Consider the following 12679-nt stretch of genomic DNA (forward strand, 5'->3'; position numbering starts at 1 on the left):
ATTTTTAAAACCATAGATATGTGTAGGGCTACAAATTGGCTCAACATCACCCGGTAAAAATCTGGGACCCCCCTCCCGCCCTTCTCCGGCTCCCGCCTAACCCATTCCCTCCGGAGCCGTTCCCACCCCCCTCCCCATAAAAACCGAAACACACACCGATTAAGACGAGACAGGACAGAACGCGACGGAACAAAAATGACACCCACAAAAGACAATAACGGGACCAACACAGACTTTAAAACCAGGATCTTCCCTTGGAAGGTGAGCCTCCGGAGCTGCCAAAATTGGAGCCTGCGCTCAGCCTTCCTCAGCACCACCTCCCAGTTCTCCTCCCCCTTCCCTTCTGAATTAAAAATGAGTCCCAGCACCCGCACATCCCCCTGAGTCCCCACCAGGGGGAGTGCTTGGCGCTCTCCTTCCTCCCACACTCCAAGGGTTTTTAGGACTGATTTTCCCTGGTTCAGCCTCGACCCTGAGGCCTCCCCGTACAACCCCGCCTTCTCTAAAACCACTTTCACAGAACGAGCGTCCCTACATAAAATTGTGACGTCGTCCATATAAAAGATGCACCTGGCCTCCCTCCCCCCACTACCCGGGATCTTTAAGCCCGCTATCCAGGCTTCCCTTCTCAAGACCTCTGCAAATGGCTCTATACAGCACACAAACAGAAGGGGGGATAAGGGACACCCCTGGCGGACGCCGCAGTTGATTTTCACTGCCCTGGTTAGGATCCCATTAACCAAGAATCTACTCCTCGCCCCTGCGTAAAGGAGTCCCACCCGAGCTAGAAACCTGGCCGGAAAGCCCATCTTTTGCAGTACACTGAACATGTACTGGTGCGAGACCCGATCGTAAGCCTTTTCGAAATCTAAATTTAGAAGAGCTAATTTCAGATTTCTGTCTCTCGCCAGACAGATGGCATCTCTCACCAACACCAGGCTGTCCGTGATCCTCCTTCCGGCCACTGCACAGGTTTGATCCGGGTGTATCAAGCCCCCTAAAACCGATTTCATTTTTTCTGTTAAAATTTTGCTAAAAAGTTTCAAATCAAAATTTAAAAGTGTGATCGGACGCCAGTTTTTTAGGTCCGTCACCTCTCCTTTTTTAAATAATAGGGTCACAACTCCCTCCTTAAAACTGTCCGGGAGCTGCTCCCTAAAATCAAAATCCTTAAAAACGTTTACCAAATCCGGACCCACCAGATCCCAAAATGTCTCATAAAATTCCAGGGGCAAGCCATCTGCCCCTGGAGCCTTCCCTTTTTTAAAAGACCTCAGGGCGGTGGACAGGTCGGCTAAAACTATGGGGGCCTCAAGACCCACCCCCTCTCCAACAGTTCTGTCTATAACCCCCAAAAACTCCTCCAACCTCTCCTCCACCACCTCCTTGGTGGAGAAGAGGTTGGAGTAGAACCTTTCCACCTCCTCCCTCAAGCCCTCACTCGTTTCAACCAAGGAGCCATCCTCTGTCCTCAACCCCTTCATGAGGGCTCCCTGCGCCATCACCCTTTTAAAAAAGTACCTGGTGCAGGCTTCTCCCTCATCAATGTCCCTCTCCCTGCTCCTAAAAATAACGCCCTTCCCCTGGGCTTCCGCCATGGCAGCCATGAGACGCCTCGTCTCCTCCACCTCCGCTCGGAAGTCAAAACCCCCGAGCAGGAGGTTAGAGTAGCGATTGAGGCGCCTCTGGAGCCCGGCCCACACGCGCCTCTCCCTCTCCCGCTTCTCCACGCCCGCGTGGATAAAGAAGCTCTTTATTTTTGGCTTCGTGTCCTCCCACCACTCCGCCCTGCTCCCAAACAGGTCCTGGAGAGACTGCCAGGCCATGTACTTCTCCCTGAACTGCTCCTGCACCCCCCGCTCCTTTAGCAGGAGACAGTTCAGCCTCCACACCCCCCGCCCTACTTCCAGGCCGCCTTCCAGCACCAGGGAGCAGGTCAGGAGGACGTGGTCTGAAAAGAACACAGGGGTGGCCCGTGCTGTAGCCGCTGCCACCCCCCTTCCAAAAATAAAATCAATCCTGGAGGCTCTGGCCCCATCCGGACTAGTCCAGGTGAAGCCTGGAGCCGTATTTACCTGTTTTACCAAATCTTTAAGTTTAAAATCCTTTAAAACCGTGTTTAAAAACAAAGAGGTCTTATCTAATCTAAAATACCCGAAACCCCTCCTCCCTTCCCTTTCTAAAATGCAATTAAAATCCCCCACTAACAAAAGTGGAACCCTCCCCAGCAGGTGTGGGGATAACCCGTGAAATAACTCAAATCTGTCCTGCTTTACCGCTGGGGCATAAACATTTATTACACGAAATGCCACACCCCCAAAACTCAAAGAAACCGCCAAAACCCTACCTGGTCTAATCACCGTGTGACCCACCACCTCCACCCTTGTGTTGCGCACCAGGACTGCCACCCCATCCGCCTTGTTCTCATCCGACCCACTCCACACAGACGGGCCGTGGGTCCACCTCCTCTCCCACTCTTTATAGGAGGCGCTGAGGGGCAGGCAGCATTCCTGTAGGCAGAGGATGTCTGCCCCCACAGTTTCCAGGTTTGCAAACACTGCCTGCGCCCTCCCTGGAGTCCGGATGCTTCTGACATTGATTGTGGCAATTGAGATGGTGGCCATTTTTTTTGTGAGGGATTTAAAACCAATAAGCCTCTTAAAAACACGGTAACACAGTTAAAACCATTTTCCAACACCTAGGGCTTAGTGCCCCCTGCTGGCTCTGCCTCTACCCCCCCCTGGGGCTCCCCCGGTGGTGGGCGGGTCCACCCCCAGGTACGGCCACTCATTGGGAGACAGCTGCGGGAAGACCGGGGACGAAGCAGCGGGCTCACTGTCCGACTTCCCAGCCAGCAAGCCCCACCTCTCCCTGAAACTCACCCGTCCCTTCTTTACCCCGCCCTCCTTCTCAGGCCCCACCACCTCATCAGCCAGCCTCTTCATCACCCCGGCCTGCGCTGCCTCCATCTCCTCCTCGGACTCCACGGTTACCATGGACCCAGCCTCGGAATCCGAATCCACCGGTGTCCCGTACAGGTTTCCCAGGGACCCTTCTGGAAACAAAACCAGACTTCCCTGGTCGCCCCCTTCCCCTTCCTGCCTCTTCTTGTCCTTTTTCCCTACCCTCCGCTCCACCGTGGCCCCGCTGGACTCCCCAGCCATGACCTCCCTCTCTTCTACCCCTTCCTCTCTCTCCTTGTCTTCCATACCCTTGCCCTGGGCCACTTCACCCCCTTCTTTACCCTTCTCTCCTGCCCCCTCCTGGGCCTTGCTGTTCTTCTCCTCCACTTCCTGCCCTTCTCCCTGGGCCTCTCCCTCAGTCTTCCCTACCTCCTCTCCCTGCTCCTCCCCCTCCTCTGTCCTCCCTACCCCTTCTCCCTGCTCCTCCCCCTCCTCAGACCTCTCCTTCTCTCCTCCCTGCCCCTCCCCCTCCTCAGACCTCCCCTTCTCTCCTACCTGCTCCTCCCCCTCCTCAGTCCTCCCCTTCTCTCCTCCCTGTTCCCCCTGTGTCTCTCGCTCCCTTTGCTCTTTGCTGGCTGCCCGGAAAGCCTTTGTTCTGTTTGCAAAGGAATCCGGGCAGTCCCGAAACAGGTGGGTATTCTCCCCACAAAGGTTGCACTTCCTCCCTGTTGTGCATTCAGTGGCCTGGTGCCCCACCTCCCTGCACTTACCACACACCACCACTCTACAGGCTTCAATCAGGTGGCCATATTGGCCACACCTGCGGCACAGCTTGGGCTGACCCTGATAATATATCAGCCCGCGGTTCTCACCCAGCACAATTAGTGTCGGCAGGTGGCGCATCCCACTGAACCCTGATGGGTCCTCGTTTAGCTTAATTGGCACGCGCCAAACGCAGGTCCAAATGCCGTCCACATCCATTACTTTGAGTGGGGAACCTCTCACCTGGCAATACCGAGAAAGCCAGGTGACAATGTCCGATTCCTCCACAGTCTCGTTAAACATACGGACAATAGCCACTTTTAGGCTATCATCCGTAAGCCTCTCCACATTGAACATGTCCAACCTCTCCTTAACCGTCTCATACTTTGCCCAGAACGAGGCAAGTTGCTGAGACGTCTTAAAAGAGAGGTCAAAACCTTTCCCTTGCGGGAGAACCACAAGGCAGTTAATTTCAGCTGCAGTGAAACCCAGCACTCCCCTTATACATTTCCTTGAAAAATCAAGGCGGGACAGCTGCAACAGCTTTCCATCTTTTTCCCTCAAACAGAACCTAACACAGCAATGCCTGCGCGTGCCCACCCTGGCAGCAGACATTCTCAAAAAAAAGGTCAGTTACAGACCAAAACCCACAATAACCACCCAACACACAAATTACACGTTTCTTGCTCAAAATTGTTAACCAAAAAAAAGCACCCCCGGGCTCTTGCCCAGCCCCGAAGGGCTCAAACCCTTAAATCACCCCAATCAATAAATCACTTACCTTGCTGTCTTCAATCTCAGGAACAAACTTTTTTTTTTAAATTCAACAAAACAATCTCCTCAACGGACGAATCCTTGACCACGCAGCAATTTGACCGCCTATCTTAGCCAAAAGGCCGAGAAGCGATAACCGCAAACTGGCCCCTGCCGACGGCGCCCTCCCGGTGGCCCCGGACCGCGCTCGGGGGAAGACGCCACCTGGCCCAGGGGCCGGCCCCCCTCCCCGCCTTCCCAAGAACCCTGCGCACGCACTGACTGGCCGGTCGGCGAGCTACCGTAACGACCGGACTCAGCTGGCTCCTCCCACCAAGAGCCACTGTCCTCCACTGGCAGGCACAGCCGCCAAAAACACTCGACACATACCGAGTACACTGTTACTTACCGAATAGCTGCTCTCTAGGCAGCGACCAAAGCTATTTAGCGAGCGGGGCATCGATCGCACGCGGCAAGCAGGCGATAAGCCAGAAACGAGCAAGTCGGCGACTCGCAAGCAACCCGCATACCTGTCGCACATTGCCGTCTGTCCTTAAACCGTTCGAAGTTGCCCCGCCCTGTGGACGGAGCATCCAAAAATAGCACAAACTCAGGTGCGTTCCTCTCCACGGAAATCTTTAGTAAAAGGCGAAAGATTTGTGCGTGCTGAAGAGAAACCCGAGCGAAATGTGACCTTTCAGCGCACCAGGCGCCTCCGGCCCCCTTCCCAGCCACTCCCACTGACCCGGGTTGCCACTGCCGCCAGCCGGCCGGACAGACAATCCGAGAGGGAAGGTGGGAAAAGCGAGACAGCGCAATGACAACAAACAGTTACGTCCCGCACAGAAAACTACATCATTTTGCTAAAAAACAGAGGCAAGCACACTTACAACAAGGGCACATATTCACCCTATTTACAACACAATTTACATACATACAAAACAAACAAACAAACAAACAAACAAAAAGGGGGAAGAACAGGGCAACCCACCCACCTAGTAAAGGACAACAAAACACAACCTTTTTTTGCACAAAACTTGGAGAGGCGCACCGTTCCCGAACGCACTGCAATAACGGGTCGATGCTTGAAGCGGACGGAGCAAGCTCCTTCTCCGACTCCCTGTGCCAAAAATCCGTTTAATATATAGTCCCCTGATAGGGGACGTATCAGATATTAAACTGATAAGAACAGATTTTTTTTTTTGTTTTTAAATTTTTTTTTATTACATCTGCCCTCAGTTTGCATTTCCAGACAGTTTACTTGGGCTTACATTACCGTTACAAAAATTATATATATATATATTTTTTACACAAAGTCTAAACAAACACAAACAAACTCAAGATATACAACAACGTTTCCCGAACCCACCCCAGAAGTAAAAAAAAGGAACAGGAAAAAAACTGGCTTCATTTTCCCCCCTCCCACAGAGACTAATGAATCCAAACACATTTTAAATACATAAAATTACCCACCCCCTCTTTAAAAGAAATTACACAAATAATTTAACAACGGTTCAAACACAAAACACAGTTTAAAACCCAGAGTTAAAAACCCAAGCCTCCCTCAACCTTTTGTATTGGGCAGTCCTGTGTCCTTAACAAACACACTCCTCTCCCCTCTATTCCACAAACACAAAGACCGCCCATTGCTCTTCCTCAGTCCGCACCCACGAGAGTCCATGCTGCGGGGCCCCACATCGTCCGGGCCTCGTCCGCGCCTTTCCTCCTCCGGTCTCTCCTCATGTAGTCCCGGACCCTGGATTTTGCCAGCCGCCACACTGCCTCCGGTTCCAGTGCCCTCCTCTCCTCCACCCAGAGAGTCCTGGCTGTCCAGAGGGCCTCCTTGCAGCAGTTCGCTGTGAGCCACATGGCCCTCCAGCTCCTGGTCCCCAGCGCCTGTTTCCCCGCCCCGTAAAGGGCGTGCTGCAGGGTCATTGTCCCGCCTCTGAAGAAGAGGCTCAGCAGGGGGTCGGCCAGCCTCCAGAGCTCCCTGGCGGCCTCACAATCCCACATTGCGTGGCGGACTGACTCCTCGTCCCGGCATCCATCCCGGGGGCACACCGCAACAGTAGCCAGGCGTCTCGCGTGCATCACTGCCCGCACTGGCAACACCTCGTGGGCGCCGAACCACGCCAGGTCCCTGTGTTTGTGGAGCAGATCCGGATGGGTGACCGCGCTCCAAACGGTTGTTGCTTGGCCTACCGCCAGCCCGCGCACTGGACACACCTGGTCTCTGCCCTGCACAAAAGAGAGGATAGCACGGTGAGAGGCCAGGGTACCCTCCCCCTCCCCCTCCAACCCACACTTCCCCAGAAAGACCTGAAGCGGCCGATATGGCTTGGGCATTTCAAACGCCATGGGCACCGTGAGGGGCACCTTAATAAGTCCCAGCCGCTTCAGGTACCTCCCTATAAAAAACCGTACTAAAAAGGATCCCATTGTGTTCATTTTTAAAACCATCGATATATGTAGCGCCACAAACTGGCTCAACAAAACACGGTGAAAATCTGGGACCCCCCTCCCGCCCCTCCCCGGCTCCCGCCTAACCCATTCCCTCCGGAGCCGTTCCCACCCCCCTCCCCATAAAAACCGAAACACACACCGATTTAAACGAGACAGGACAGAACGCGACGGAACAAAAATGACACCCACAAAAGACAATAACGGGACCAACACAGACTTTAAAATCAGGATCTTCCCCTGGAAGGTGAGCCTCCGAAGCTGCCAAAACTGGAGCCTGCGCTCAGCCTTCTTCAGCACCACCTCCCAGTTCCCCCCTCCCTTCCCTTCCGAGTTAAAAACAAGGCCCAGCACCCGCACATCCCCCTGAGTCTCCACCAGGGGGAGTGCTTGGCGCTCTCCTTCCTCCCACACTCCAAAGGTCTTGAGGACAGACTTGTCCTCATTCAGCCTCGACCCTGAGGCCTCCCCATACCACACTGCCTTCTCTAAGACCTTTTTTACAGAACGAGCGTCCCTACATAAAATTGTGACGTCGTCCATATAAAAGATACACCTGGCCTCCCTCCCCCCACTACCCGGGATCTTTAAACCCGCTATCCAGGCTTCCCTTCTCAAGACCTCTGCAAATGGCTCTATACAGCACACAAACAGAAGGGGGGATAAGGGACACCCCTGGCGGACGCCGCAGTTGATTTTCACTGCCCTGGTTAGGATCCCATTAACCAAGAATCTACTCCTCGCCCCTGCGTAAAGGAGTCCCACCCGAGCTAGAAACCTGGCCGGAAAGCCCATCTTTTGCAGTACACTGAACATGTACTGGTGCGAGACCCGATCGTAAGCCTTTTCGAAATCTAAATTTAGAAGAGCTAATTTCAGATTTCTGTCTCTCGCCAGACAGATGGCGTCTCTCACCAACACCAGGCTGTCCGTGATCCTCCTTCCGGCCACTGCACAGGTTTGATCCGGGTGTATCAAATCCCCTAAAACCGATTTCATTTTGATTGTTAAAATCTTGCTAAAAAGTTTCAAATCAAAATTTAAAAGTGTGATCGGACGCCAGTTTTTTAGGTCCGTCACCTCTCCTTTTTTAAATAACAGGGTCACAACTCCCTCCTTAAAACTGTTCGGGAGCTGCTCCCTAAAATCAAAATCCTTAAAAACTTTTTCCAGATCCGGACCCACCAGATCCCAAAACGTCTCATAAAATTCCAGGGGCAAGCCATCTGCCCCTGGAGCCTTCCCTTTTTTAAAAGACCTCAGGGCGGTGGACAGGTCGGCTAAAACTATGGGGGCCTCAAGACCCACCCCCTCTCCAACCGTTTTGTCTATAACCCTCAAAAACTCCTCCAACCTCTCCTCCACCACCTCCTTGGTGGAGAAGAGGTTGGAGTAGAAACTTTCCACCTCCTCCCTCAAACCCTCACCCGTTTCGGCCAAGGAGCCATCCTCTTTCCTCAACCCCTTCATGAGGGCTCCCTGCGCCATCACCTTTTTAAAAAAGTACCTGGTGCAGGCCTCTCCCTCATCTATATCCCTCTCCCTGCTCCTAAAAATCACGCCCTTCCCCTGGGCTTCTGCCATGGCAGCCATGAGGCGCCTCGTCTCCTCCACCTCTGCTCGGAAGTCAAAACCCCCGAGCAGGAGGTTAGAGTAGCGATTGAGGCGCCTCTGGAGCCCGGCCCACACACGCCTCTCTCTCTCCCGCTTCTCCACGCCAGCGTGGATAAAAAACCCCTTTATTTTGGGCTTTGTGTCCTCCCACCACTCCGCCCTGCTCCCAAAAAGGTCCTGGAGAGACTGCCAGGCTAAATATTCCTTCCTGAACTGCTCCTGCACCCCCCGCTCCTTTAGCAGGAGACAGTTCAGCCTCCACACCCCCCGTCCTACTTCCAGGCTGCCTTCCAGCACCAGGGAGCAGGTCAGGAGGACGTGATCTGAGAAAAACACAGGGGTTGCCCGTGCTGTAGCCGCTGCCACCCCCCTTCCAAAAATAAAATCAATCCTGGAGGCTCTGGCCCCATCCGGACTACTCCAGGTGAAGCCCGGAGCTGGATTTGCTACCTTTACAAGGTCTTTGAGTTTAAAATCCTTTAAAACCGTGTTTAAAAACAAAGAGGTCTTATCTAACTTAAAATCCCCAAAACCCCTCCTCCCTTCCCTTTCTAAAACGCAATTAAAATCCCCCACTAACAAAAGTGGAACCCTCCCCAGCAGGTGTGGGGATAACCCGTGAAATAAATCAAATCTGTCCTGCTTTAACGCTGGGGCATAAACATTTATTACCCGAAATGCCACACCCCCGAAACTCAAAGAAACCGCTAAAACCCTACCTGGTCTAATCACCGTGTGACCCACCACCTCCACCCTTGTGTTGCGCACCAGGACTGCCACCCCATCCGCCTTGTTCCCATCCGACCCACTCCACACAGACGGGCCGTGGGTCCACCTCCTCTCCCACTGTTTATAGGAGGAGCTGAGGGGCAAGCAGCATTCCTGTAGGCAGAGGATGTCTGCCCCCACAGTTTCCAGGAATGCAAAAACCGCCTGCGCCCTCCCTGGAGTACAGATGCTTCTCACGTTCAAAGTGGCTATTGAGATGGTGGCCATTTTTTTTTTTTAAGGGGATAAAAAATCACTAAAACCTCCTTTCTTAAAAACACGGTACCAAAAATAAAAATTCTAACCACTAGGGCTTATTGCCCCCTGCTGGCTCTGCCTCTACCCCCCCCGGGGCTCCCCCGGTGGTGGGCGGGTCCACCCCCAGGTACGGCCACTCATTGGGAGACAGCTGCGGGAAGACCGGGGACGAAGCAGCGGACTCACTGTCCGACTCCCCAGCCAGCAAGCCCCACCTCTCCCTGAAACTTACCCGTCCCTTCTTTACCCCGCCCTCCTTCTCAGGCCCCACCACCTCGTCAGCCAGCCTCTTCATCACGCCGGCCTGAGCCGCTTCCATCTCCTCCTCGGACTCCACAGTCACCATGGACCCGGACCCGGACCCGGACCCGGACTCGGACTCCCCCCGTATCCCGTACAGGTTATCCAGGGTCTCCTCTGGAAACAACACCAGGCTTCCCTGGTCGCTCCCTTCCCCTACCTGCCTCTTCTTGCCCTTTTTTCCTACCCTCCGCTCCACCGTGGCCCTGCTGGACTCCCCGGCCCCTACCTCACCCTCTTCTACCCCTTCCTCTCTCTCCTTGTCTTCCACTCCCTTGCCCTGGGCCACTTCACCCCCTTCTTCATCTACCTCTTCCTGGGCTCCCTTCTTCTCCATTCCCTGGGCTTCCTCTCCCTCCCTTTCCCTCCCCTTCTCTCCTGCCCCCTCCTGGGCCTTGCTGTTCTTCTCCTCCGCTTCCTGCCCTTCTCCCTGAGCCTCTCTCTCAGTCCTCCCTTTCTCTTCTCCCTGCTCCTCAACCCTCCCCTTCTCTCCTACCTGCTCCTCCCCCTCCTCAGTCCTCCCCTTCTCTCCTCCCTGTTCCTCCTGTGTCTCTCGCTCACTTTGTTCTCTGCCGGCTGCCCGGAGTGCCTTTGTTCTATTCGCAAAGGAGTCCGGGCAGTCCCGAAACAGGTGGGAATTCTCCCCACAAAGATTGCACTTCCTCCCCGTTGTACATTCAGTGGCCTGGTGCCCCACCTCCCTGCACTTACCACACACCACCACTCTGCAGGCTTCAATCAGGTGGCCATATTGGCCACACCTGCGGCACAGCTTGGGCTGACCCTGATAATATATCAGCCCCCTGTTCTCACCCAGCACAATTAGTGTCGGCAGGTGGCGCATCCCACTGAACCCTGATGGGTCCTCGTTCAGCTTGATTGGCACGCGCCAAACGCAGGTCCAAATGCCGTCCACATCCATTACTTTTTGTGGAGAACCTCTCACCTGGCAATACCGAGAAAGCCAGGTGACAATGTCCGGTTCCTCCACAGTCTCATTGAACATACGGACAATAGCCACTTTCAGGCTATCGTCCGTAAGCCTCTCTACCTGGAACATGCCCAGTTTCTCTTTCACTGTCTCGAACTTTGTCCAGAACGAGGCCAGTTGCTGTGACGTTTTGAAGGATACGTCGAATCCTTTTCCTTGGGGGAGGACTACGAGGCAATTAATCTCAGCTGGGGTGAACCCCAGCACTCCCCTGATATATTTCCTGGAGAAATCCAGACGAGAAAGCTGCAGAAGCTTTCCGTCTTTCTCTCTCAACAGGAATCTCACACAGCAGTGTCTGCGGCTTCCCAGTCTCGCCGCAGACATTTTACAAACTTTTACAAAGAACAAACGACAAAAGACAAAAAACTCAAAAAGACCAGCACACAGAATTAACTTTCTAAGTTTTTACCCCAGGACAAAGGCCCTGTTTCTCCCAGCCCCGAAGGGCTCCACCCCTTAACACACCCCAATCAACAGTACTTACCTCCTTTTCTTCAACTCGGAAAAAACCAAAAAAATTCCAAAAAAAACTGTTTTACAGATTTCAAGATAGCTTACTTGCCCAGAGATCAAACCGCCTATCTTAGCCAAAAGGCCGAGAAGCGATAACCGCAAACTGGCCCCTGCCGACGGCGCCCTCCCGGTGGCCCCGGACCGCGCTCGGGGCAGACGCCACCTGGCCCAGGGGCCGGCCCCCCTCCCCGCCTTCCCAAGAACCCTGCGCACGCACTGACTGGCCGGTCGGCGAGCTACCGTAACGACCGGACTCAGCTGGCTCCTCCCACCAAGAGCCACTGTCCTCCACTGGCAGGCACAGCCGCCAAAAACACTCGACACATACCGAGTACACTGTTACTTACCGAATAGCTGCTCTCTAGGCAGCGACCAAAGCTATTTAGCGAGCGGGGCATCGATCGCACGCGGCAAGCAGGCGATAAGCCAGAAACGAGCAAGTCGGCGACTCGCAAGCAACCCGCATACCTGTCGCACATTGCCGTCTGTCCTTAAACCGTTCGAAGTTGCCCCGCCCTGTGGACGGAGCATCCAAAAATAGCACAAACTCAGGTGCGTTCCTCTCCACGGAAATCTTTAGTAAAAGGTTGTTTTATTGGTTTAAATTTCTTTTACATTTTAAAATTCTTTTCCTTTTTAAAACACACTCAATAACTCAAAATAATGATTTCAACAAAAACAAACACTCGACAAAACTAGACAACAACTGTAAATCACAAGAAACATAACTCCAAACAAAAACGTGCAAACAGATGACTAAACAAATGAGAAACAAGTCTAAGGAAAATCATATCAGAACAAACGGAAAACAACAAAGTGAGTCTTTTTAAGAAAGCCCAAAGCGGGCAAAAATGCTTAGAAAGGGTCCATCTTGCTCGGGTTTGGCAGGTGTTGAGAATGTCTTGCCCCTCTTGGGGGGGTGGACTATATAACCAGTTCTTTCCAGTGGTCCACCCCCCATTTCTCTCTCGCCAGGGTCTTGTTGGTGTGAATGTCCAACATCACGCCGTCTTGGAGGAGGTTTTGAATCCTCCTCCGGAGAGTGATCAGGTCTACAGTTGTTTTTTGGTAGACCTTGATGTTCCTCGTCTCCCACAGGACCTGCTTCACGGTGTTGATGATCCTCCACTGACGCTGGAGCACGGTGGTCTTGCATCCCCCCGGCGGACCGTAGAGGATGCCCTCAGCCATCAGGGAGGACCTCGGCAGGAACCTGCTTAGGGAGACAGAGGAACAAACAAGGCCCCAGACCCGCCTGGCCACGGAGCACTCCCAGAACAGGTGGTGAATGTGTTCAGAGTCAGTGCATCCGTGGGGGCAGCGTTCAGTCAGGGCTAAGTGCCGGCGATACATA

The 12679-nt window shown here is 53.6% G+C and overlaps 1 non-coding gene and 1 pseudogene across 1 annotated transcript; both read right to left on the bottom strand.

Annotated features, from left to right (window-relative positions):
- Positions 1–4987: 4987 nt before the first annotated feature.
- On the bottom strand, positions 4988–5104 carry LOC133105886 (U5 spliceosomal RNA). The gene has a single exon (XR_009704073.1). It is a non-coding gene; the product is annotated as a U5 spliceosomal RNA (small nuclear RNA).
- A 354-nt stretch (positions 5105–5458) lies between these two features.
- Positions 5459–5634, bottom strand: LOC133106470 (U2 spliceosomal RNA; annotated as a pseudogene).
- Between the last annotated feature and the right edge of the window lie 7045 nt (positions 5635–12679).

The sequence above is a fragment of the Conger conger genome, chromosome 12 (genome assembly GCF_963514075.1).
Source record: "Conger conger chromosome 12, fConCon1.1, whole genome shotgun sequence".
In the NCBI taxonomy this organism is placed as follows: Eukaryota; Metazoa; Chordata; class Actinopteri; order Anguilliformes; family Congridae; genus Conger; species Conger conger.